This window comes from Motacilla alba, chromosome 24, assembly GCF_015832195.1.
Source record: "Motacilla alba alba isolate MOTALB_02 chromosome 24, Motacilla_alba_V1.0_pri, whole genome shotgun sequence".
Classification (NCBI taxonomy): domain Eukaryota; kingdom Metazoa; phylum Chordata; class Aves; order Passeriformes; family Motacillidae; genus Motacilla; species Motacilla alba.
In genome coordinates, this window is record NC_052039.1 from 1,948,581 (window position 1) to 1,974,550 (window position 25,970).

The following is a 25,970-nucleotide window of genomic DNA, read 5'->3' on the forward strand; positions in this document are numbered from 1 at the left end:
TAATACTGAATGTATAATATAATACTATATGGTATAATAATATAATAATATAATATAATAATATAATAATATAATAATATAGTAATACTATATGATATAACAATATAAAATAATATACTAAAATAAATTCTATATACTATTTTAATATGTAGTTAAACATATAGGTAATGTATAATAGATAAAATATACATAATATATTATACATACGTAGTCATAGATATGTAACATTTGTAACTGTATATTTAAATATAAGATATTATTACTTTTTTTTTTTTATTGAGAGAAAAAAAGTGAATTTCAGGAAATCTAATGGGATTTTAAGGAGTGGGAAGGTGGGACATGCTCCCAATGCCCATGCACACTCCCTTGCACGCTCCCTGCTCAGTCTTTACTCCCTCCCTGCTCCCTCCCTGCTCGCTCTGGTGCTCTCTTGGAGTGGCTGCCTGGGACAGAGGCTAGACAGAGTTAGGAGAATCAAGTGGGAATTTATGAAAGGCCTTTAACAGATTCCCCTTGGGCAGTCAGAGCCTCCCAGAGGCTGCACGCAGCATGGACAGTGGCCATGAGTTTTGCCCACAATTATCAGTTTGGTCCATTTACATGTCAGGGGTTAATCCTCCAATTCCAGCTTCAGCTAATGAAGTCACATTCCCCCAGTTTGCTCCTCCCCAATTCACTTCTGTTTACACTTTTTGGGGCCTGAGGCTGTCGGGTGTCCTTGGTTCTCAGGCCGGGCAGGGTTGTTGTGGCTGAGCAGACGTGAACAGAGCTTACCCACGCTCTGCGTGGAGTTCAGAGTTGTCGGAACTCAGAATGTCCCACAGACATTCTCGGACGTTCCAGACCCAGGTCAAAAGCATCTGAGACCCTGGCATGCAGCCAGAGACCCCTGTGGCTTTGAATCTGACCCATGGAACAGTTTACCAACTTTGCAGGAAGAACAAGAAGTCACAAAAGTTTAGGTATTGTAGTAGAAGTAGTCACGAAGTGAAAGGAAGGATTTCTGAGTGCTGTACAGGGGGGTTTTAAGCCAAGGGGTCCAAGTTTTGTACATGGGGGTCAGGGGTTCTAAGATGGAGGGATTTGGGTGTGCCCTGTCCTCTTTCTTTCTCCTTCCCAGCCTCCATGTCTTTGGTGGTGTTGGCACTCACAGATTGGTTTAGAGTAGAAAGTCACTGTTCAATATAGATAGTAGGCATTGGGGAAAAAGTATAAACATGTAACACGTAATATATGATATAAAAGATGGCACCAGCCCCCTGGGAGGGCAGTGTGCCTTTGTCTGAGCTGCTGAACGGGCCACAGCAGTTCAGGAGAAGAATCTTTTAGATAACCAACAATAAACAACCTTGAGAACAGACAACAGAAGACTGCTGAGTCTTTCTTCGAAGGCACGGGTTGGAGGAGGGACTTTTCCATCTTTTGGGGTCACCCCAATCCAGGGGTGAAACCCCACACAGAGTTAGGAATTGTCCAGTACAGGATCTGAAAAACAGAAGAGCTCAGACTTGAGGCGTCGTGTGCTCGCTCCCTGCTCGCTCCTTGCACAACTCCATCTCCCTCCTTTCCTCCCACACCCCTGCCCGCACACTCTCTCACCACACTCCACTACTCCTCCACCAGGAGTATTTCTTTTTCGGTCTCAAAAGCCCCAAAATAGCCCAATTTCCCCCCAGTTTTCCAGAGCTTTGCCCACTGTCTCCCCAGCAGGACTCAGCCTGCCGGTACCCACTGGAGCATCCCAGCTCGGTGGTGGAGACATTTCACAGCTCCTCAATATTTGTGCACGTGGCTTTGCAGAATATTTAATACCATCTAGTCATATGTTATACCATTCAATAACGTTTAATGTATTTGAAATAATTTTACATAATTTAAAATAATTTAATATTATTTAAGAACACATTATTGTGGCATGAGCATCACCTGTGGCTTATGGGAGGCACCAAGGCTAAAAAAGTCACAGGGAGAATTGTAATAATCCCTTTGGGAGCAAAATAATTGGTGACTGAGGAGAAATATGGAAAAGTAAAATAAAGTAAAATAAATTAACAAAAAAACCTATGTATTAACGAAACATTAACTCCCAACATGAGCTGACTTCCATGGGAGCTGGGAGTGGGGGGTGCTCTGCTAAAAAATCCCAGTAGAAGGAAAAGAAAAGAAAATAAAAATGTTTTATCTCTGCTCCCATTCTGTGATAATGATCTTAACGGAGTTGGGAACTGGCAAGGAAAAAAACGTGTGTAGTTTTTAAATGAAAGTTGCCTTTGCTCCAGAGGGCTGGGGCAGAGATTTGGACTGTTTGACCATTTAGGGGGCGATATTTCAATAATTATTCAATATATTTTATTATTTGGGGGAGTAATTTATTATTTTTGAGGTGTAGATTGTTGTTTGTTTGGGTTTTTTGTTATTTACTTAGGGTTATTTTATCATTTACTTTGGATATTTTATTATTTTCAGTGTATTTTGTTATTTATTTGGGGTATTATTTTATTTTGGGGGAATTTTGTTTTTTATTTTGAGCATTTTATTATTTTGAGGGTATTTTGTTACTTCTTTTGAGCATTTTATTATTTTGGGGGTATTCTGTAATTTTTTTAAGCATTACATTCTTTCTGTATTTTATCATTTATTTGGGGTCTTTTTAAATTAAAATTTTATTTTTTTTAAATTCGTTTGGAGGTGTTTTATTATATTTTGGGATATTTTTATCATTGGCCAGGACGTTTTATGAATTTGGGGGCCTATTTTATTATTTTCCCAGATATTTTATATTTGGGGCCATCCTGGTCAGGGCTTGGGATTGCTCCCAGCATTTTTGACTTTTCCCACCTGCCCCAGCCTTTCTACTCTGAGTAGAACAGAAATTCTAAGGAGAAATAGAGCTCCCCTTGCAGAATTTTTCTAGATTTGGGAAAAGCCTGGGGTAGGGCTCTGCTGCAGCCCTTTGGAGCTGGGTTTTGTGGCAGATATTGCAGAGGGGAGAGCTCCTGGGCGTTTTCTGTGTGGAGCCGCCTGGTCTGAGGCCGTCTTCAGCTGCAGACACCTGGCTGAAAGTCCTTTTGTCACAAACCCTTGTTTCAAGTGTTTTTTGGTGCAAAGCCCCCGTTTGAGAGACCTTTTTGGTGCAGACACCCCTTGAAAGGATGTTTTACGATGCAAGGACTGTTTTTGATTCAAACCCTCTATTTTAAGGGTGCTTTTCTGGTGCAAACACTTCTGAGGGAGTTTTTTTTTGGGGTACAAACCCCTTTTGGACAACCTTGCCTTCAGACCCCTGTGTGAGGGTATTTCTGCAAAGCTCTAAGGACTTCTTTTTTTGCTGAGAACTGCTAAAAATACATTTTTGGGTGCAAGCCCCTACTTTTTGGACATTTTGGGGTACAGTTCCCTGCTTGAAGGACCTTTTTTTCTGCAAACCTTTACTTCAGTGGCTTTTTTGGGTGCAAACCCCCAATTTTAAGGGCTTTATTTCCCTAAAAACTGTTTTGGAGGAGCTGCTAAAGCACCACTGGGTTGGGATGAGAATGGGAACAGAGTGTGGATAGTTTTGCAGGGGACAGGGATTATTTGGTGGAAAGAGAAAGGATTTTAGGAGCAGAGAAGGAACCCACCGACAGCTCCTTGTGTTGGGCTTTGAGTGCAATTGATCCCTTTTCCCCCAAATCCACGTCCTTAATGCCTTCTGGTCCTAATGTAAATAATGCAGGCTTTACAACAATAATTGTATTTTGCAAAAATAACTGTATTTTCTCCTCCATCTGATGAGGAGAAATTCCTGTTACCCAGTGATGCTCCTCGATGACGTCCTGTGAGCAAGAAACCATTTCACTTTGCAGCTTTTTTTTTTGGCTTTAAATCCAGCCAGGTGATGCAGGAGCACCACAAGCATCCCCGTGGGCAGCATTTCCCATTCCAGCCATTTGTTTCACTCCTGATAGCTGCGTACAGGTGGGGGAAATCTTTTCCCTGCTGGTTTTTGAGTAAAAACCCAAAGTTTTCTCCACTTTCCCCCCACTCCTCCATGCCGAGCGCTCGCCACCCCGCTGTCTGTTTTTCCTCACCGAGGTTCAGTTCTAATTATGTTGATTTTCTCCAGCCCACCCCCCTCCTGGCAAGCTTATTAGGGGGAATATTTTTATTTATTATCATTTCGCCCAACTCCTGCCAGCATTTCCAATTACTCTCGCCGCTTCCTTGTAATTGTCTTTCCGTAATGGCTGCGAAACAATTGCGCTAAATGAGGTGGCTCCGGCAAGATGAGGGTTTCACTTCATTAAAGGCTAATGGATTCCCAGCTCCAGCTCTGTGGGCTAAAAAAAAAAAAAAAAAAGATTAAAAAAGACGAGATTTAAACAAGTTCTCTTATCTTATTGGGGTAACTTACCCCGGTGTGCTGGGGTTGGAGTGGGATTTGGGTGCTGGATGTTCACGGCGTTGCTCGGGTGTTTAGTGGGTTTTTCCCAGAATCTTTTGAGGGATTTTTAAAAAGGGTTATTTCTCTAAATTGCTGCTAATCTGCAAAAAGCTTCTTCCTTCTTTTTTTTTTGCTGCGTATATACTGATAAATTACATTTATTGCCATAAATATTATCATAGAAAGGTTTGCTACGTAACGTTGATATATAACCTGTAATGAGTGAATCTAATATACAAATATTCATAAATAATTAAATAACTACATGGCATAATCCTGTATCACAGGAGTTGATTAGGATCTATTCACATTGATATATTTATTTATAATGCTTGATGTATAGTGATATACTGATTATAGAATATGTATTAGATTGCTGTATAATGCTTGATATAATAAGGAATTATTATCTTGCTATATATTATTTATAATAGCATTAATTAGAAATACTGTATATCTAGCTATATGTATTTCTCAAAATCATCTATTTATTGCTATAAAATATCCATTTCTGCTGCCAGAAATTGGCCCCACAGGCAGGGGTAGAGGCAAAGCTTTTGGGGGTTTTGGTTGAATTTTGGAGCCTCACTGTTCCTCAGGTACACATTATTTGAGTGTTATTTTTATTTCCAAAAACCTTAAGATTTTGAAATATCTCACTTTTTTTTCCCATCCCTCCTCTTCCTTTTCCCTTCTTTTCTGGGATGCAGATGTGCTTCAGGTGCTGGGATGGACCTGGGATCCATCATGGTACCATGTGGAGTTGAGTGTCGCAGCCCAGGGAAATTATTTTCCTTAAATATTAAACAAAAATCAATTCCCCCATGACCTTTATTTTTGGCTTTTTTTGGGATTTTTTACTTTGAAAAGCAAATTCAAACCCCTGGCCATTGGATGGTGCTCAGGGCTGGAGCATCCTGGCACAGATGGGGGAGTGGGGCTTCGTGGCAAAGGGAAATTCAGCTGGTAACCCAGGGAAAACCCTTCCAAAAAGCAGAATTCACAGGGGAGTGAAACACGAGCCAGAGCCACCCCCACAATTAGCAGCTGCTTGTGGGGATGTCAGAAAATTTGGAAAAGCGGGTGAGAACAGCCAGCTTGTTTTGTGCAGTGTCCCAAGCTGGTTTGGGCAGCACAGTGCACCCCAAAACGGAGGGGAAATGCTTCAATGGGGGATTGCTGATCACGGAAAATGCTGATTTTCACCAGTGTGGGGGAGCAGAGAAGGCCAAAAACTCGAGAAAAGTTGGGGATTTTCTGAAAGTTTGACAAATTAATGAAAAGCAGCAGCAGAAGGGGTTAATGCTTATGGAAGTCAGATATATATGTAATAAATATACAGTTTATAACACCTCCATTCCATTGGTTCCAGCCATTGGATCCATTATATTGGATATTATCTGTAAATCTATATGTTGGAGACACACTGAATGTGTTGGATGTATTGGATATATTTGATATATTGGATATATTGGATATATTGCATTATATCCATCTATTGGATGGTGTTGGATGATTATTTTGAATTTTATATGTATATATATATATATATATATATATATATACATATACTATATATATATCTATATATCAATATCTATATCTGTGGGAGATATATATATACACACATATATATAGGAGATATATACGTGGGAGATAGATATAGATATATATAAACATTGGATATATTGACTATACATTGAATATATTGGATATATTACATTATATCCCACTGGAAATATTACTTGAATGCACTGCATGTATTATATCCTTATATCCATATATATATTATATATTAAGCCACACAATTATATAAATTTAATATTATATCCATTGGAAATGTGAGGTATAATATATCAAATATATTAATCCAATATAAACATACCTTTTTTTCTATCTATCCTCTTTCTGTCTCCTTTCCCTCCTAACATCCTCTCTCTCTGTATGGGATGGGTATGTAAATGTTCTTTTAATGTATATATATAAATAGAAATTATATATATAAATAGAAATACAGAAATATAGAACTACATCTATATAATATAAATATACAAATATATAATTATATAAATAGATATAAAAGATAAATAAATATTTTATATATATACATATATATGGTCCAATTATCTTTATCTTGGATGCTGCCCTTTGCATATTCATCGTGCTACAATTCCAACTCTTCTGGGTGTTAAACCACTGAAATATGGATTTGCCCACCAAACCAAGGGAGCAGATCTTGTATTATCTCAGGAAAAGCCCTTTTTTTTAAATTTAAAAATGCCTCTGAACACCTCTTGACTGGCACTGCATCCTTCACTGATCTTTGTATCCCAGGTTTCCTGCAGCTCTGCCTTGCACACAGCTGGTGTCTCCCCCAAAAACTGCCTGTGCCTTGTGAGAGAAAAAAAACTAAAAAAAGAAAATAATAAATTTGGACATAGGAACAAGGGTGTCTCAGTGTTCATAGTAGTGGAAATATTGAACATCAGGTCCTTCCGGGAGTTACGGGAAATTCCCACCCATGAGCTGCTCACCCTTATTCCTCTAAGAGATAAAATGAGAGAAAATTCCTTTAAAAACTGCAAAATGTTTCTTTTTAAGACCCTACCCGACCTCCAGGCCTCACCTTCCAGCACAGTGTGTGTGTGTGTGTTTTTCCTGGCATTTTCCTGGTTTTGGATAAGCAGTCGCCCATCAAAATACACTGGATTTATCAATCCCCAACCCTAAAAATCCATTTTCTGCACACCTTATTACTGTACCTCTTGTCCTGATCCCTCCCAAGCTCTAAACTGTAAAACAAGAAATCCTGTACATACAATCCTATATAAAAGAGCTTCTATTATAAACTCTTAAGATATTTATGCACTCTCACCTTACAATTAAACCACAAAAATGAAAATTATTCATATCATTACAAATAGATTCTTATAGAATATTTAACTGTAAGGGGTTTTTAGGCACTTTCTGAAGCTGTCTAAAGATAGTAACTACAAAACTGGGGGGACTCCTGATGGGGACAGCTCAGGTCTGATTTAATGAACTGGAGCTGCCGTGGGAGGTTTAGAAAGCAGAAAAAAACCCTAAAATTGGGGTGACGAAACGGGGGCAGTGGTGGCAGCTTGGACAAGGCTTGGAGCTGTGTGTCTCACCATCTCATTTGGGGCAAAGAAAAAAAACACGTGGTTTTTAAATGAAAGTTGTCTTTGCTCCAGAGGGCTGGGGCAGAGATTTGGACTATTTGACCGTTTAGGGAGCTATTTTAATAATTATTCAATAGATTTTATTATTTTTATTATTTATTATTTTTGAGATGTAGTTTGATGTTTATTTGGGGTTTTTGTTATTTACTTAGGGTCATTTTCTTGTTTATTTGGAATATTTTATTATTTTGGGGGTATTTTTTTATTTGGAGTATTTTATTATTTTGGGGGTATTTTTTTATTTGGAGTATTTTATTATTTTGGGGGTATTTTGTTAGTTACTTTGAGCATTTTGTTATTTTGGGAATGTACTATTTTGGGAGCATTTGTTATTTTTTTGAAGCATTTTATTTTTTCTGTATGCTATAATTTATTTGGGTATTTTTTCATTTTTTAAAATTTATTTGGAGGTGTTTTATTCTATTTTGGAATATTTTTATCATTGGGGGTGGACATTTTATGAATTTAGGGGCCTGTTTTTATTATTTTCCTGGGCATTTTATATTTGGGACCACCCTGATTAGGGCTTGGGATTGCTCCCAGCATGTTTGGGGTTGCTGCTGGTGTTTCAGCATCTGATTTGGGGTAAAACTGTGGATTTTTTGCCCAAGTGCTGCCAGCTGCTGCTGCAGAGCTCCATTACGCCAGCGCCGGGTGCCACCAGGTCTCCATTCCGTGCCTCGATTGCTCTTGCTAATTTGCACCCTGTCCTTTTGGGGCTCCTCGTCACCTGGCACCCAGCCAGGGTGGATCTGCACCATTGCCTTCATCCCTGTTTCTCGAGCATCCTCATCCTCGCTGTGTTTAATATAACAGCTGGGTTCGGGGCTGCATCCCTCCAAGCTCTCAGCCTCCTGTTTTCCCAAAGATTTTAAGAGCATCCGTGCCTTTGCTTGTGCCTTCCTGTCTCTGGGAATGCGGCACCGTTTTAATCAGCAGAATAATTCAGGAGATTCTTTGGGATGATTTCGGTGGAGAGCCTTGATGGTGCCAGGCTGGTGCAGCCCCGTGAGCCAAAATCTTTAATTATTGCAGGTGTGACCTTGCTGGGATGAGTGTCCAGACGGCCAGGGATGCTCACTTCCCAAAAAACCCTAGGACAGACTTGATGCAGGGTCTCCTGACGAAATCATCACTTCCCAACTTTAATTAGGCGCTCCTCATTAAGCACAAAGCTCGTAGAACTGTGGCCCAAACTTCTCCAGTGCTGGACTGTGACATTACAGCTCTTAAATGCACGGAAAAAGAGGCTGGAGGGGTTGCAGAGCATCACATCTCACCCTGTCAGAGCTGCATCCTTGTTGAAGTCATTAGAAAACCATTTGGAAATTAATTCCTTTTTAGGATGCGGCATCAAATGGGGCTTTAGCAACACTTAGGTCTTAATTTATCTTCATCCCAGGGCAGAAAAATATTGTAATGTGGCTTCCTTGTGTTAAAAGCTGAACAGAAGAATTAATTTCTGTCCAGTCTGGACACTGGGTGTAATTGGGGTGGGTGGCTGGGGACTGGGTTTCTCCTGCAGCTGGTGCATTGCTATTGGGTTTGCAGGAAATCCATGATTTTTTTGCAGTTTTCTCTTTCCTAGCGTTACTTCTGAGGCTTAAATCTAGCTCAGGTGTGCCAAGGGAGTGGTGAAAAATTTTATGTTTCCAGGAAAAATCACCTATTTTTTAAAATATAAACGAATAAAAAAAGCAGTGAACTGAGTCAGAGCATGAGGCTTTTTAACAATTTTATTTTTGAAGCTGGGTAAAGACTGAATTACTCTCTACTTCAGACATCTCATTTGCCAGTAGAGACAGGTGTCAAAAACCCCCCAATCCCCAAAAAACACCCAAATCTTGAGGTTTTCTGATGAGTTCAAGAAATAAATACAGAGTTTTGGGAAGGTTTTGGTTGGTTTGGGGTTGCTGGAAACCTTGGTCGAAAGCTGAATATCCCTTGAAAAGGAGCATCACCATTTAACAACCAAACCCTGCGCTGGGGGCAGAAGTTAGTAACAGTGTGTTCTGCAAGAAATTTTTGATAAAAAGCACTTTTTGAGCAAAACACCACTGAACTGATGTGCTCGAGCTGTGTCACGAGTTAAATGGCAGCAACAGATGATTTTTGCAGAAAAAACTCGTGGGTAGAAATAGCCCCTGGGCTTTGGGGGGGTTGAGCTGACTTCCAGGCACGCCTGCCCCGTGCAGACAGCCCCAGGCTGCCCTCAGCTCTGCAGCCAGAGCGGGCTGGACCTTTTGTGATCCAAACTGTGCCAGAAAATAGCTCTGCTTATCCCCAGCTAGTTCAGTCAGGTTAATAAAAAAACTCATTGCTGCCTCGCCAGAGGGGCTGTGGAGGGCTGCAGGACCTTGCCAGGCTGTTGGCAGCCTGGGAGACATCAAGATTAGCATTTTTTAAAACGTTGGATGAAAATGGAGATTGCTGAGCTTTGCTTTAGGCCAGTGTCTTTGCTTTGGTCCTGGCCACATCTTCAGTTTGCTCTGCTAGTGGCCTTGGCTGGTTCCAGGCCAGCACCCCTGGACTGATCCCAGCTGACATCCCTGCTTTGGGCCCAGACAGGATTTTGGTTTAATTTTAACTGTCAGAGAATCCCAGAGTGGTTTGGGTTGGAAGGGACCTTAAAGAACATCCAATTTCACCCCTGCCATGGGCAGGGACACCTCCCACTGTCCCAGGCTGCTCCAAGCCCCAGTGTCCAGCCTGGCTTTGGGCACTGCCAGGGATCCAGGGGCAGCCACAGCTGCTCTGGGCACCCTGTGCCAGGGCCTGCCCACCCTCACAGGGAGGAATCCCTTCCCAATACCCCATCTAACCCTAATGTCTGGCAGTGGGAGCCATTCCCTGTGTCCTGTCCCTCCATCCCTTGTCCCCAGTCCCTCTGCAGCTCTCCTGGAGCCCCTTCAGGCCCTGGCAGGGGCTCTGAGCTCTCCCTGGAGCCTTCTCCTCTCCAGGTGAGCACCCCCAGCTCTGCCAGCCTTTCCTCCCAGCAGAGCTGCTCCATCCCTCTGATCATCCTGCTGCCTCCTCTGGCCTGGCTGCAGCAGCTCCAGCTCCTTCCTGTGCTGGGAGCCCCGAGCTGGAGGCAGCTCTGCAGGTGGGGTCTCACCTGGGGGGCAGAGGGGCAGAATCCCCCCCTGCCCTGCTGCCCACGCTGGGGATCAGCCCAGCACAGGGGGGTCAGGGCCAGGGCCTGCCCAGCTCTCACCCACCTGCACCCCAAGTGCTTCCCTGGTTGTATTTCCCTTTCTCCTCTGGTTGTTTTTCCATTCCGTGCAGACTGCCACTTCTCAAATATGATGCGTAGTGGCTCGACCGCTTTTTCTGCCATTTTCCTCAGGAAATACATCCAGTGGATGCATCTTACCAGGTTCCACGGATTTATGCACCTTCAGGTTGCATAATGGATGCATTCAATGTTCTTGGACCTGATCTGCAGGCATGGTTTTAACTTTGGCCCTTGTGGACATCCTCATTTTGTATTTAGCTGGAAGTTTTAGTTTGATAAGAGCCAGTATCCCTGGATTGATTCTTGTATCCATGAGCTAATCCTGCCCAGCATGCTTGGTTTGGTGCTTTTCAGCATCCCTGGCTTGATACCATTCCCACACTTTGATTTCAAACATCACTTCTCTCCTCATCCGTGTCCTCAGTTTAACACATTTTCCAGGTTGTACATGTACATGTATCTTTATAAATGGGCATTTTTTCCTGCCCATTCCCGTTCTTTGCAGCAGTTTTTCATGGAAGAGCATCCTGGTGAGAGAAGGGTGGCAGTTCCCCAGCTGGTGTTAGTGCAGGGGGCACGGTGGTCATGCATGCAGTCAGACCTGACAAGGTCAAGCCAAGGGTTTGTTTTCCTTAAAAAAAAATGAGCCCAAAATTACCAACAAGCCGTTTTACCGAGCTGAGTAAGAAGTCAGGATGTGCAACCCCAATCCCACATCAACCCTGTTGTTTTCATCTCTTGACTGAAAATTCAAGCCAAACTGCAGGAAGAGCCCTTTTCCCTGGCTTTTCGGGGGTGCTGCAGCTTCAGCGTGGGGATGCTGGCCCCTCTCTGCTCCCGCACCCGCGGAAAGCTGCGGCAGCCGGTTGCATAGTCGGGCTGTAAAGATAATTAAGTTGCATTTCTGTGCGTTGTTTACTGTTCCTGTGATCCAACTGTTCCCCCGAGACTCCAGCTCGGGGCTCGTTTTTGTTTTGCAAACCTCCTCGCGAGTGTGCCCTTCACTCTGCTTCGGGAGCGATTTTCATTTTACTATTATTAAACCATCCCAGACGTTGCCTTATTATGTGCCTCGGAGCTGAAATTCCTGAAGGAGGGGGGGAACACCGCTCACATCTGGGCTTGTTCTGCAGATGTTTGCTCTGCTCGAGGAAGGAGCAGACATTAAAGGCTGACGTTGGAGTGATTTTGCCCCGGGATGGGTTTGCGCAGGTCGGCGCGGGATGGAAATGGCTTTGGCACAAAGAGGAACCCCAAAACTTAATTCATCCTAGGCGGGAGATGGGTGCGAAAAGATCTTGTCTTGGCTTCTTCGGAAAGAAATTCATAGTTTTTTTCCTCCTGAAAAAATAATTTCAAAGGAGAACCATAATTAAAAATTAATTAAATAAGTAGAATGAATAGGAAGGATCTGCGCCGCTCACCTGGGGAGCCAAAACCTGAAATTTTGGCACGGCCTCACGATCAAACCCTATTTTGCACTTTTTAAACTCTGAATGGGATCCCAGGAGTGCAGCCAGGGCCTGGGCTAGAGCAGGGATGGATTTTGCTGGGTAGCTGTCGGGGTGTTGGCTCCGGCTCCGTGTGCATTTGCACCTCTGCGTGTGTGCTTGCACATGCGTGTCCCACGCGTGTTTGCCTTTGCCCGTGCGTGTTCCTCGGGCGTTGTGTGTGCTTGCACATGCGTGTCCCACGCGTGTTTGCCCGTGCGTGTTCCTCAGGCATTGTGTGCTTGCACATGCGTGTCCCACGCGTGTTTGCCTTTGCCCGTGCGTGTTCCTCGGGCGTTGTGTGTGTTTGCACATGCGTGTCCCACGCGTGTTTGCCTTTGCCCGTGCGTGTTCCTCGGGCGTTGTTGTGTTTCTGTTGGGTTGCTCACAGGTGTGCATTGGCCGCCAGGCTGTGGCTGCACGGGTGTGTGCCCGTTTCCACGTGCATTTCCAGGTGCACGTCTGCACCCCGCGCACACCTCCCGGTTTCCCCCGTGCCGTGGCGCATTTGCAATGCAATACATTTGCATATATGCAAACACACGGAGGCACATAAATCTGCATAGAAAAACATCCGCTTTTGCCCACTAAGACCTGGGGAAGCAGAGCAGTGTGCACTGAGCTGTCCTCACGCGTGGCCATTCCCACACCCAGCTCTCGTGATTTACACACCCTCGATAACTTTCTTCCCATTAGCCCTAACCCACAGACTCGGGGAAGTTTAATTTCTTCTCTCTAGTAATCACCATTAAATAGAAATTGTCTTTTTCTGTGTAAACACGTCATTAGCGAAGCTGCTTTCTGCAGGGTCCAGATTTCATTTTTATTAAAATGAAACATTTTTTCGGCTCCTCACTGTGTCCGGAGATGAAGAGGATAATTTTAACCCGTTGGGTTGGCCACAGATAATTGCACCGGCGTTTGATTGGGGCGATTAGGGAAATATCTTCTTTTCATGCAGAATTTGCATTTTTCCCTCTTCCTTCTCTGGAGCAGAATCGTGCTTCCCTACCCAGCCAGTTTTAATGATTGTTATCAATCCTAATAAATAGCTTTTCTTCTTCCCTTTATTGACTTCTCTTTTAGGGCTAAAAACCAGGTCCTGGTAAAAACTTGAGGCGGGAAAAGGCACCAAATTTCAGCTCCTTTTTGTGAAGTTGATGCTCAATAAGGGGATTATTTTTTTTTTTTGGCACTGAAAGCCTCCCTGAAGTGATGCAATGGAGTTTTGCAGGGGGAGAGACGTGGGTTCAGTACCAGCATCTTCCCTTGCCAGGTGTGCAAGGGCCACATCCCCCCCAAATCTGGGCTCTGCACTGATTTTACAGTGGCCCCAGGCCCAGCAGGTACCTCTGGGAAAAGATGTTTTCCCCACCAAATACCCTAGAAAATCCTGAAGCTCACACATAGATAAATCCATCTGTTTGATACATCTCACATCAGACAAATAATATATGGCAATGATAGATAACAGACATTGGAATAATGCATAATATATGTTATTCCCATCACATCATGCATATATAACCATGAGGAAAGAATACCTATATATCACAGATATGGAACCATGTGAGGATATGATAGAGGCTAAATAATTTATTGTTCCCATATTTTATAATAAGTATCATATGATATAAAATAGATTAATGTATAATCTGTAATTGGAGTATAACTAATAAATATTGACCCAATATATTATATATTATATATTATATATTATATATTATATATTATATATTATATATTATATATTATATATTATATATTATATATTATATATTATATATTATATATTATATATTATATATTATATATTATATATTATATATTATATGATATATATTATATATTATATATATTATACATTATACATTATACATTATATATTATATATTATACATTATATTATATATTATATATTATATAGTATATATTAATTATATTATATATTATATATTATATATTATATATTATATATAACATTTATAACATATCTATAATTATATTATATAATATATAATATATAATATATAATATATAATATATAATATATAATATATAATATATTATATATTATATATTATATACTATATAATATAATATATTATATTATATATTATATATTATATAGTATATAGTATATAGTATATAGTATATATTAATTATATTTTATATTATATATTATATATAACATTTATAACATATCTATAACATATATAGCACATACAACATATATATAATATATAATAACACATATATAATATACATAACATATATGTAAGGTATAACATTTATGACATGTAATACTAGAGAACACCTAAACTTCTATAAATGTAATCCATAACATAAAACATATATAATATGGTATGTGATATAAAATATATAATAGAAGATGCACAGTGGCATTAGGTGACGTGGTGGCCTCCCCCCTCTCCCTCTGCCATAATCACACCTTGAATTTCTGCCTAATTTGGGATAAAAACCCCTGAATTAATTCTGAACATACACCTATGTGCCATATAGAATCCATTCATTCCCTTTGCCTTTGAAAATCAAGTTTACCCTTCCAGCGCTACCTGGAGAACCATATTTTCACATGTGGGAGAAACAGATTCCCCCAAGCCCAGCTTTGAGCATCCTCCAGACGCAGATTCCCTGCCGGGACGGGGGTCCAGCCTCTCCCCCTGCCCCTGGCTGCTGCTGTTTCCCGTATTTATTTAAAATCCCAGCCCCAGGAGCGTGGCCAGCGCGGCCGCTCCGATGGTGTTTGCACAAGCCCACTGGGGGCCAGCGAGGGATTGTGGGGCGATGGGAAAGCTGCTCTTTTTCCCAAACTGCACCAACGAGCTTGCCTTTTGCTTGCTTTTTTCCGCCTTTCCTTGCTCTGCCCCCACACCTTTCCCTCGCTTTTTTGTTGTTTTGCTTTTCCTCTGCTTTTTCTTGCTTTCCTTTCCTTTTTGCTTTTTCATGCGTTTTTAGCTTTTTTTTTTTTTTTTTTTAATGTGGAGGCATGCAAGCAGCCAGGCCTCCTCTCCCAGCTAGGAATTCGAGGTGAAAAACCCCCTTTTTGGGCCCACAGCCTTGTTTTTCCCCCAGTTTTTGGGGCTTGGGGGGACATTGCTGCCAAAGGAAAGCGTCACCTGGGTAAGTAAATTCCCGCGGTTGCTTCTCCACCCCACGGAGTGTCCCACTAACATCCACAACGCCCCAAAACGGAGATTTTCCTCAAAATGCAGCAGGATTGTGGCTTGGTCCTCTAGAGAAATGAAATTATGCGGCATCCCCGCTGTTTTGGGAGAAAAGGCAGTGGAAATTGTTATTTGTGGCAACACCAGGGTGCCACGTTGTCTCTGTCACCTGAAGTTTTGCAGCTGGGACTGGGGGGAGTCCAAAGCATCAGCCTGAATGTTGTTTTAAGGAGACTTAACCCTTGTTAAACTGGTTGATGTTGAACTGATTCAGCTCTTCCAAAGCTCCAAACCCTTGGGACAGTGTTGGAAAAGCATCCAACAAACCCACAGCACCCCACGGAAACCCTTCCAGCCCTCAGCACTCCTCTGGTGCTGGCAGAAAGTAATTTTATTGTTGTTGCCAATAATTAGTTGCAGTAACTCTGTGTTTTTTTTGATACTGGGAGGGGATTCCCTCTTCCTTTTGCCTTTGGAAACTCAAGTTTAATGATTGGAATCTTCCTGTGTGATGTGGAATATTGATGTCCCCTTCTCACTCACGATCCTTTCGTTATCACTCAGCTTTGCCAGGCTGACCATTCCCTGTGCTGGTGATCCCAAATTTACTCCTTATTAATGAGCAAAACATTATTTATTTTCCTTTGAGTGTGGCTTTTCCCTGTTTGGGCTGAGCAATTTCACTCAACAGCAGCTCCAAAAGTTGCATTAAACCTTTTCGAAGCTCTTGCTGCCACTGAACTGGGGATTCTCTGCCTGAGCATCATTAGCTCTGGGGCCTGATTATTATTATTATTATTATTAATATTTCTTAACAGATTGCAGTGTATTTTGAGCAAATAAAATTAACCTCGGAAGCTTTTTTTTTAAAAAAAAAAAGATGCAGAAATGAATTTTGTATCTCTTGGCCCTGGATGATCAACTCCTTGCCCTGATTCCAGGAATTATCCGTGGGGCAGATTCCAAGGCTGGATGGTGAGAGGTGATTCCACAAGCCAAGACTAATCCTTGTTTTTAATTTAAAAGTCACTTAGATTATTGAATTACAGATTAATGTATCTTATTAAATTATAAAATTGATATTAAATGAGAAAACAATTTCTATTTTAAAATTTACTCTGCATTGAAATTTTAAAATTTATAAATGTATTCCTGGCTTGGAGATGCTTGCAGCTGTGGGAAAATATCTGTGAGGATGTTAAACCTGGCAGAAGTCTTGAAATTTAGTTTTTTTGCTCCAAAACCCTCAAACCCACCAAAACACAGATGCGAAAACAGGGATTTAAGGATCGAAATTAGTGTAAGGTTTAATTCTGGTATTTTCAAACTCCAGAGTTTATGTTCCCATGGCAACCGGTATTTTTATCCTCTTGGTTCAGCGCTTGTGAGATGGGTCTGTTGGGAAATATTTTCCCTCTGGGACCCATGAAGATGTTGGGGTTGGGTCACAAGAAGCACAGAAATAAATCCCCACCAGCCAATAAGAAGAGGCAGGATTCTGGAGGTTGTGCCTTTCTCCACAAACCAGAAAAATACAATTTTGGGGATGCTTCAACCCAACAGTCAACGGGTCCTTGTGCCACTCTCCAAAATGCGCCAAAACTTGTGCTGGAAAAATCTCATTTTTCTTTCTCTGCGTTGTTGTTAGATTCTCTGCTTTGGGATGAGCTTTATGGGCTGAGTTGGAACCCCAGGAACTGACAAAAGTGAGGGGAAATATCCCAAATTTTAAATGCAGTAACATTATCTAGACCCAAAAGAGTCTTTTTCTCTGGGAAATTATTTATATTGAGCTGCTTTTGCTCAGTCAAATCTCATAACCACTTATTACCTGACATTGTTTGCTGGCTTGGTTCGTGTTATAACAATTTCTCAAGCTTTTCAGATCTGTTATGCATTGTAATTTTATTTTTTTTCCCCACTGGAGATGAGCTACTTGGTGGAATTCCTCACAAAAAGAGTAAAAATGGAAAATATTTGAGATTTTGTGACTTTTCCAGAAATGGACTTGGTGGTAGGAACCAATACCTGTGGATTGTGTTGGCAAAATGAGATGGAGTGGGAGAGAGAAATGCAGATTTCAAGATGGAAAGGACATTAAAACTGGAGGATTTTGCTCCTAAACCCCCAAATGAGGGGAAGTGCACTGAAAAAAAAATTCCAGAAATTTAGCCAAAATCTAGATTGGGCCAAGGTTACTACCCTCTTCTCTTCATATTGAAATCCTAGATATTAATTAATTTTTAATACTGTTTTTTTTCCTGTGACCAGGGTGTTTCCAGCACCAACTGGCTCCTAACCATGGGTGAAAACACTGAATTAAGGAAAAATTACAGATTATTGTGCTGTATTTTTTCTCTTGCCTGACTCAAACAATGCTGTTGGCATAGAAACAGCCTTTTGTGGAAAGGTCACCTGTGAGGAGGGTGGTTGAGGTGTAATTCAAGGAGATTACAGGGGATTAGGCTACACTTATATATATATTTTTATAGAGATAGGGTGTGCATATCCCACTGCCCATATATTCATGGACACCTGCACAGCTACATGCATATATATATATATTTATATATATATTTTTTAAAGGGAATGTGATAAGGGAGCAATATCCAGGAAGCTTTGCTAAATTAAAAAGTCGATGATGAAGGGGGTGGGGTTTTTTTTTCCTTTTTTTTTTCCTTTTTTTTTTTCCTCTATGTGGTTTTTTTTCCCCCCCATTTTTCCCCCCTCTCCCTGCCACATGTGGTGGGGCGATATCAGAACCCAGTGCTGCTCCTCTGTGTTTTTCTCTTGGCTTTAATTAAACCTCAGGCAGAGCTGGAAAAATGTGGCGAGACGAGATAATTGCGCCTATTCCCCGCGCGGGGCTGCAGCCTGGGCTCGGGGAGAAAGAGGAAAATAGAAATTTGGAGGAGATGTAAAGGTGATGGAGGGTGGCTGAGCTGCGCCATCAAGGATGATGGAGCTGTGAGATTTGGAGCGAGAAACTTGGCTGATAAAAACTACCAAAACTACCAGTTTTCATCCCATTTTCCAGCTCTGCACCCTGCCCTTGAAACCAGAAAAATAAACAAAATTCTTTTTCTTTTCAATTTTTTTTTTTTTTTTTTTTTTTTTTTACTGTGACTGCCCTGGATTGCTTGTCTTCTCTTTGCTTTCCTTTCCTATTTTTTTTTTCCATTTGTTTTTTTGGTAACACACGGGCAAGGCAGGAATTTGAAAGGTTAGATCACTGGATAATTGCATTTACATTGGATAAAGCCCCCACACCCCGTGCACGTGTTCCCTGCAGCCAGCCAGAGTGTGCTAAAAACCTCCCAGCTCCATTTCCCCCAGACTGGCGGGGTAAGGTGTCATCAGTGCAGAATACAGGGAAAATAAATTCAAATCCCCCCCAAATTCTCATTTTTTAGAGGAGAAGAACCATCGTTTTTTGAGGCTGTTTTCCCCACTCTTTGGGAAAATCAGTGCATTGGAAATGGTTCTGTGTGGTGGAAGGAGCTTCCTGCACCCTGGAAATAATTGGCAAAAAAAGTGTTCAGAGAGGCTACAATATCAAAAATCCCTTTCTCTTCTCTTGCCATCAAGCTCTAGCAGATTGTGGTAGCAAATATTTGGCTCAGATTGCTTTCTGGTGATTACAGCTTGTCAGAAAATATTGTTTGCATCCTAGAGGAAATATTGTATTTTAACTTTGTTTTCATTCCAAGAAGTCAAAATATTGATTTATATATATGTATATATATATATTTAATTTTTTTTTTTCCTTTCCATGGTAAAATTCCAAAAGTGTTTTCTGTTTGGACACATGGAAGCAAAAAACTACCGGCACCGTCTGCAGACGTGAAATGTTTTGACATTTTAAAATGTTAGTTTCCAATTGACATTTCAGCATAAAATAGCATTAAAATGGCACCGAGTGAAGCTGTTGATTCAAACCAAAAATTAAATTTCATTGAGGCATTTCAAAACTGAATGTTTTTCTCCATTCTGAACTAGCACTTTGGGAAAAGGAGCATTTATTGCTGAAGAAATAAAATGTTTCTCCCCAGTTTTTTGGTATTAAATAGTCCTGACCCACTTGGCTGTAGGATGGTGGTCACTGCACTGGGTCACCCTCAGCTGCCGACTGAGGCAGGGATGAGACAGCAAAGAGGGGATTTTTCCATGTAAATGCAGTTTTGGATAAATCACCACGTATTCCTTAGCAGGAAAAAAAAATCCCCAAATAATTCACATCAACTGAAAAAAAAAAAACCCAGAACTTGCATTTATTCCCACATTGGTTGATGGCCAATGGTATTGGAGGTGGGATTTTGGGATTTGCCTATTCAGCAGGGAGCAGCTGTGTAGGAGATCAGCCAATAATATCTCATCAGAGAGCTGAAAAGCTGCAGCAACCCTCAAAATCACTTTTATTTCTCTCAGTCCTTGAAGCTCCCATTTCATGGGAAAGCAATGAGGGCAGACTTGGAGCACTGTGTCTGGTGTGGCGAGTGGATTGTGCAGCTTCAGCAGCTCCCAGTTTATTGATTAACTCAGTTTCTTGTTCAACTTCAGTCCTTGTTTGGCAGGTCGTGATTTTGAGCCGGTTTTGGACATCTTGGAGGATCCTCTGGTGAAGGCAGACATTGGGGAGGGGAAGGCAGGGAGGGATTTGCAAGGTGTGGTGGTTTTGGTGTTTCCTCTGATGCTGATGGAAGGGTTGGAGGAAGGGGCTCTCCTTTCACTCCTCTGTCTTGGAAGTGGTGGGGAAGATCTTCTAGTGAGGGTTTTGGTGGGAGAAGCTGCATTTCTGAATGCCCAAAAGGTGGTGACCTTCTGCAGCTGGAGAAAGTGGAAGGAGGTGTTAGTCCTTCTCATGGTTCTTCTTTCATCACCCCAACCAAGAAAAACAAACCCCTCCTGGTTTTGGGTTTGGGTCCTCTGGTGGTGCCAGTCAGCCCCTCCAGTGGAAATCCTCACTTTTTTTCCCTGAGACGTTTTTACCCTCTGACATTTTCTCACAGACTGCTCCTCCTGGAACAGACCTCACAGCCTCTTTCCACGAGTTAGAACTAAGAAATATTGAATAAAGAGGCGATTTAAGCTTTGGGGAAAATTCCCTATGAAAAATTGCCATTTCCACTGGGTCACACAATGGCTCTTTAGAAAGATCTCAAGTTTGACCAGAATTGATGGCCAAGGCTACAACTGCAGAGTGTGCTTTCCACCCAAATTGCCAAACGAGGTTATAATTAGTCTCTAGAGATTTCTTTCAATATCTGAAATCACTTAATAGTAGCATTTGATTTTTATGGCAGCCTTTAGGCAGTTGGCTTGAGTCAAGATTCTACCCAGAGTAGTCATCGATGCAGGGCTGGGTCGTCTCTGTGGGATCAACAGTTTACTCGTTGCCTTTGTGGTCATTAACTCAGGGCTGGGTCTTTGAAGGGTTAATTGATGTGTTACCTGCTGCTGTTGTAGTTATCAATACAGTGCTGGGTCTTCTCAGGAGGGTCAACGTTGCTCGTTGGTGTTGTTTAATAACAGCTCAAAATGTGCCACTAAAGGCTTCACGGCCACAGTTTCTGGGGGAAGTAGAGCATCTCTTTTCAAATTCTTTCCACAATTTGCCCTTTTCTTGCTTGGAATTTGACTAAAAATAAGGAAGTTCTCAAATTGCATTGGGAAGAAAGAATTGCAAAATGACGGGCCAGGAACGTCTGTCTTAATGTTGAATTCTTGGCCATGAACATTATGGCTTCCATTTGTTTTCTTTCAGTATTAATCAACATGAATTAATGTGTCAGTGCTGTGGGTTGATACCACACCTGACACTCCAGAGAGTAAATGCCACACCCATGCTTGCTCTTCAGCTGTCAGCTTTCATTTTGATGGGAAAAATCCCCCAAACATTTCTCTTTCCATGAGAAATGTCTGATTTCCTGGAACTGCATTTTTCATGGAAGACCTCTTGATTTTTTCGCTGTGCACCGAGCACGGACATTGGCAGTAACAACTTGTACCAAGGGGTACTGATCACATGCAGCTCAAATCCATCACAGCCTTACTGCAGGCTATTAATACTTTATTAACTCCATTTAAACTCTGCCTTAATGCTCCTGGTGTGACAAGTGGCTCTGCGTAGAAATTATTAAGAAAAGACGGTTTTTAATCGAATTATGGAGTGGTGCTGGGACATGTATGCAGCCCACACTGTGCCCTGCGCAGCCACATTTATGAAAATATTCTGTGTACATTTGCATGCAACAGAATATTGGATCTGGGGGGATATGCTCCCAAACTATCACTGGAAGAGAAGTGCTTCTCAGGAGCTTGTTTCCAGCTGAGCCAACCCAAAGCCTGGGGTTTTGCATGAGCAACCAAAAGAGGACTGAATTTTGCAGGGGTGAATATTTGAATCTGAATGTCTAAGAGTAACTCTGGTCAGGGGAAGACCCTGAGGTTTAGAAATCTCTTCCCATCACAGGAAGAGAAGTTTTTCTGGCCTGTTCCTGCCTGTGGAGAAATTCAAAGTTTGGGTGGTGAAAAATTTTGCACTGCTGGAAGATTTTGCCTCAGAGATGGGAACTTACATTTGCTCTTATTGCTGCTCCCCTTATTTAATCTCAAGCACTCCCTTCCTGCCCAAACACAGAAAAATACTTCTAAGATTCATTTTCTGCTCCTCTTTTCACTTTGCTGTGGTGGGTTTTTTTTTGTCTCTCGTTGGTCCCTGAGTATGGAGAGTCAAGGCAGGACATTAATATTGATGCCGACCTCGGTTATTAGGAGCTGCATTTCCGAGTGTGCCGGCAGCATATAAATACTATTACTGGGTAATTAGTGAGCCTCAAGCTGAGGCTGGATTGAGCAGGGCTCCGTGTCCTACTTTTGGGATTGGGCTTGGGTTTTTTTGTATTGGGCTGTTGGGGTTTTGTCCCAAGAAAAATCCAAAAATGTTGGAAATGGAAATCCGAACTCAGAAGCACCTGGATGCTCAATGAAAGAGATAGAAGCAAAACAGAGAGGAAAAAATGGAAGAAAAAGTATCTTCCAAGGCTTTTCATTTTTTGAAAACCTCCTGTATTTGAAATGCAAAATAATAATTTTTGAATTTCCTATTTTTTTTTTTTAGTTGTTTCTATCCTTTCTTGCTGGATTTCTTGGTTTGCAATTTCTCTTCCCAAGCCCCACTTGAATTTGACTCCTCTGGTGCTATAAAAGTTTGGAAAAGCTTCAGTGTTGCCAAAGGGCAAATGCAGCCAGGATTCTCTGGTTGGATGCACCTGAAAAATGTGCATCCAAAAATGGATACTCCTTGGAATCCACACTCTCCAGCCCTTTCTGGGTACAGAAAACCCTTTTATTTTATTGTCTCCCCCATTCACTTCTCCCCAGTAAATACAAGAAGGGTTTTCCCATCCAGGCAGAGATGGGGAGACATCCCCAGAGTCGCCAGATCCTTCCCTTTACCCCATGGTGTGCCTTTGATTGAAACACCATGTGAATAATTTAGGGGTGTTTTGCATCTTTTATACCTCTGAACTTCCACTAAAAGGGGTTTTGAGTTGCTGCTGCTGGCGAAATAGCTCTGAAGGTGAACAACCCCTGAATTTTGCATGAGCTAAAAGGGCTGTGAATGGGGAGTTGGGCTTTGCCTCTGAAGTCAGGTAGGTTTAATGTATGAATTTCATGAATTAGCACGGGAGGAAAGCAGTGGTTCCCTGCTTTGGGGGGTAAATCCCTGCAGCTCACTGGGCCTCGGGGATCACTGCAGGTTTTGGCATCACTGCACCTCACTGCGCTCAGGGTTGCAGCCCTAACTTTTGGCCCCGTGTTACTGCCCCCCCTTTCTTTTTTAATTGCAGCTGAGTTGCCAGCTTTCCCTCTGCATAGAGATGTTTTGGGTCAAATCATCCCATTTGCAGACCTCCTCATTGGCCGAGGCTTTTGATAGTTTTTCTAGGAGGAGGTACAGCCTCGTTAGTGCCTCGCCACCAGGAGCATTCCTGTATCCCCCTGCTTCTGGAGGCTCACAGAGCACTTTGTTGGCACTGAACTGAAGGAGGGGAGCTTTAGATATCAGAAAGAAACTGTTCCCTGTGAGGGTGCTGAGGCCCTGGCACAGAGGAGCTGGCTGCCCCTGGGTCCCTGGCAGTGTCCAAGGCCAGGCTGGACAGGGCTTGGAGCACCCTGGGGCAGTGGAAGGGGTCTTTGCCAATCACAGGGAATTGGAAGAATCTTTAAGATCCCTTCCAACCCAAACCATTCTGGGATTCTATGATTCTCTCACTTCTTTCAGAGCTGACTGGCTCCCAGGGCTGCGTGAGCAACAATATGTGGGCTTGACAGGGTGCCTGTGTCAAGCTGCTGGAAAAGATTTAAAATTCCCCAATAATTTCTTTTCCGCAAAACAAATGAATCTTCAGAAGGGCCTTTCCTCACAGTTGCTAAGCCATTTAATTTATCTGAGTCATTTACAATTTGTGATGGGTCTGTTAATAGCCTGATGTGGGGATCAACATCACTTAGATGTGGGGGTTGTTTTCTTTCTTTTTTTCTTTTTCTTTTCTTTTTTGGCCTTTTGGGTTTTAATTTCTTGCCGGATTTGCCCCCAGAGGCACAAAGCTGTGTTTGGAAAACGTCAGCTCTGTCTCCCCAGCCCCTTTGTCATGCTGGTGCAGCTCGGGCTGAAAGCACAAACCGCAGCCCACCCATGGGGACGTGCTGCCCTGCTACTACTTAACTGCTTCAAAGTACCTGTCTGTGATATGAAACATGCCATAAAATGAATATATTCCAGATGTCCCAGCACATTTCCCCTCAGCTCCACCATCCACCTGAAGGCAGTGCACGCAGCGAGGTTCCTTGGTCCCTGCTGCCTCGCTCGCTGCCGAAGGAGCGCAGTGGTGGCTCATGTGGGGTTGCACTTTGGGGGGTGGCCGTTACCAGACCAGGGTGATGACCCCAGGTTCTGCTCCATGCAGTGTGGGGTGAAGATTTCAGCCACTGATGTCCTAGGGGGTGACTGCCCTCAATGGGAGTGGGGGAAATGGGGTTTGCATCCTTAGGTTTGGGGGTCTTTGTCCTGGAGGGGATTTCTCTCTCCATTCTTGGGTGGGGGGATCCCCATCCTCGGGGTCTGCAGAATCTCTGTCCTCAGGGTTGTGAGGGCCATTGGGTTTTGAGGCTCTGCATCATCAGGGTTGGTGGATCCCCATTCTCAGTGTTAGGAACTCGATCCTTGAAGTCTGTGAGTCTCCCTCCTTGGGTTTGGGAGATCTCCATCTGCAGGGCTGAGAGATCCCTTTCCTTGTGGTTGGGGGGATTCCCAGCCTTGGGGTTAGGTAGATTCTTCCTTGTGTTTTGTGGAGCTCCATCCCTGAGCATCTTCACCTTCAGAGTTGGGAGCATATCTCCATTTCTGGGGTATGAGGATCTTCTACCTTGGCTTTGGAGGAAAATCTTCAACTTGGGGGCTGGCAGATACACCTGGGATTGGCAGACCTCCATCCTGGAAGGTTCTCCATCTTCAGGTCTGGGTGATCTCCACCCATGTCTGTCCATGGAGGGAGGACCTCTGTCCTCCATCCTGGCTGAATCCACGACCCACAGCCTCCTCCACACCACACCACAAGACCCACATTGCTCAGGGACTACCCTTGGACAGGCAGCTGCTGGTTTGGGATGATGGGCACCTCTGTGAGCAGAGCAGGCTCCCAGCCTTCCAGCCAGCTCAGCAAATATGACTCCAATTTATTTAAAAGCTTCCGAGAGATCACGCTGGGGTGTGTGTTTGCTGTTGAGTTGGGTATTTCCAGGAGACACAGCCAATAATTTCCTTGGTGTGCTCTGTGTAGGCCCTGGTTGGCTGGGAGGACCATGGAAAAGCTGGAATAACAACCATGTAGAAGGCAATGAAGTAGGTACAGAAGCTGAAATTACTGTTCGTCGCTAATACGTTGCATGGCACTAATTAATTTTTAAACAGCCTCGCTGGGGGCCTCATTGCTAAAACATGATGTTTTCTTCTCCGGAACTATAACTGTTAACTCCAAACAAAGCAGGAGAAAGTCAGGAAGGATGAGGAACCGCAGGTCCATTAGACTGCATCTGAGTTGCCTGACCTGATGGCCAGATCTGATGGCCACTGTCCCTGGGGGGATGCTCTGTCACACCCCTCTGAAGGGATTTTTTTTGGGCTGGGGAGTCAAATGCAGCTTCCTGGGGGTGCAGAAGTGTTGTCTGAGCTGTAAGCATGCTGGGAGGAAAGGGAAAAACTATTTTTGATTCTGCTCTCACCTGTCTCACTTTCCCCGAGTGTGGCTTTTCTGGAATATTTTTAACCATATTTTATTACTGGTCTCACAAGCCTCAGACTGGGGGATTGCTGTCATTGCACTCACTCACATGTAAGTTATTTAATTCAGTCTTTGTGAGTGTTGA

At 42.6% G+C, this 25,970-nt stretch overlaps 1 protein-coding gene across 5 annotated transcripts in view; it reads left to right on the plus strand.

Annotated features, from left to right (window-relative positions):
• Nucleotides 1-25,970, plus strand: part of PKNOX2 (PBX/knotted 1 homeobox 2) — a 93,590-nt gene that overhangs the window by 18,415 nt on the left and 49,205 nt on the right. For 2 of the 5 annotated variants that reach the window (XM_038161527.1, XM_038161526.1), the window contains exon 1: nucleotides 24,677-25,446. The exons of 1 other annotated variant lie outside the window; for it this stretch is intronic. The gene's annotated coding sequence lies outside the window, so the exon portion shown is untranslated. Of the gene's footprint in view, nucleotides 1-24,676; nucleotides 25,451-25,970 lie in introns of those variants that run through there. 2 more of the 5 variants (XM_038161524.1, XM_038161528.1) reach the window with 2 other exon arrangements.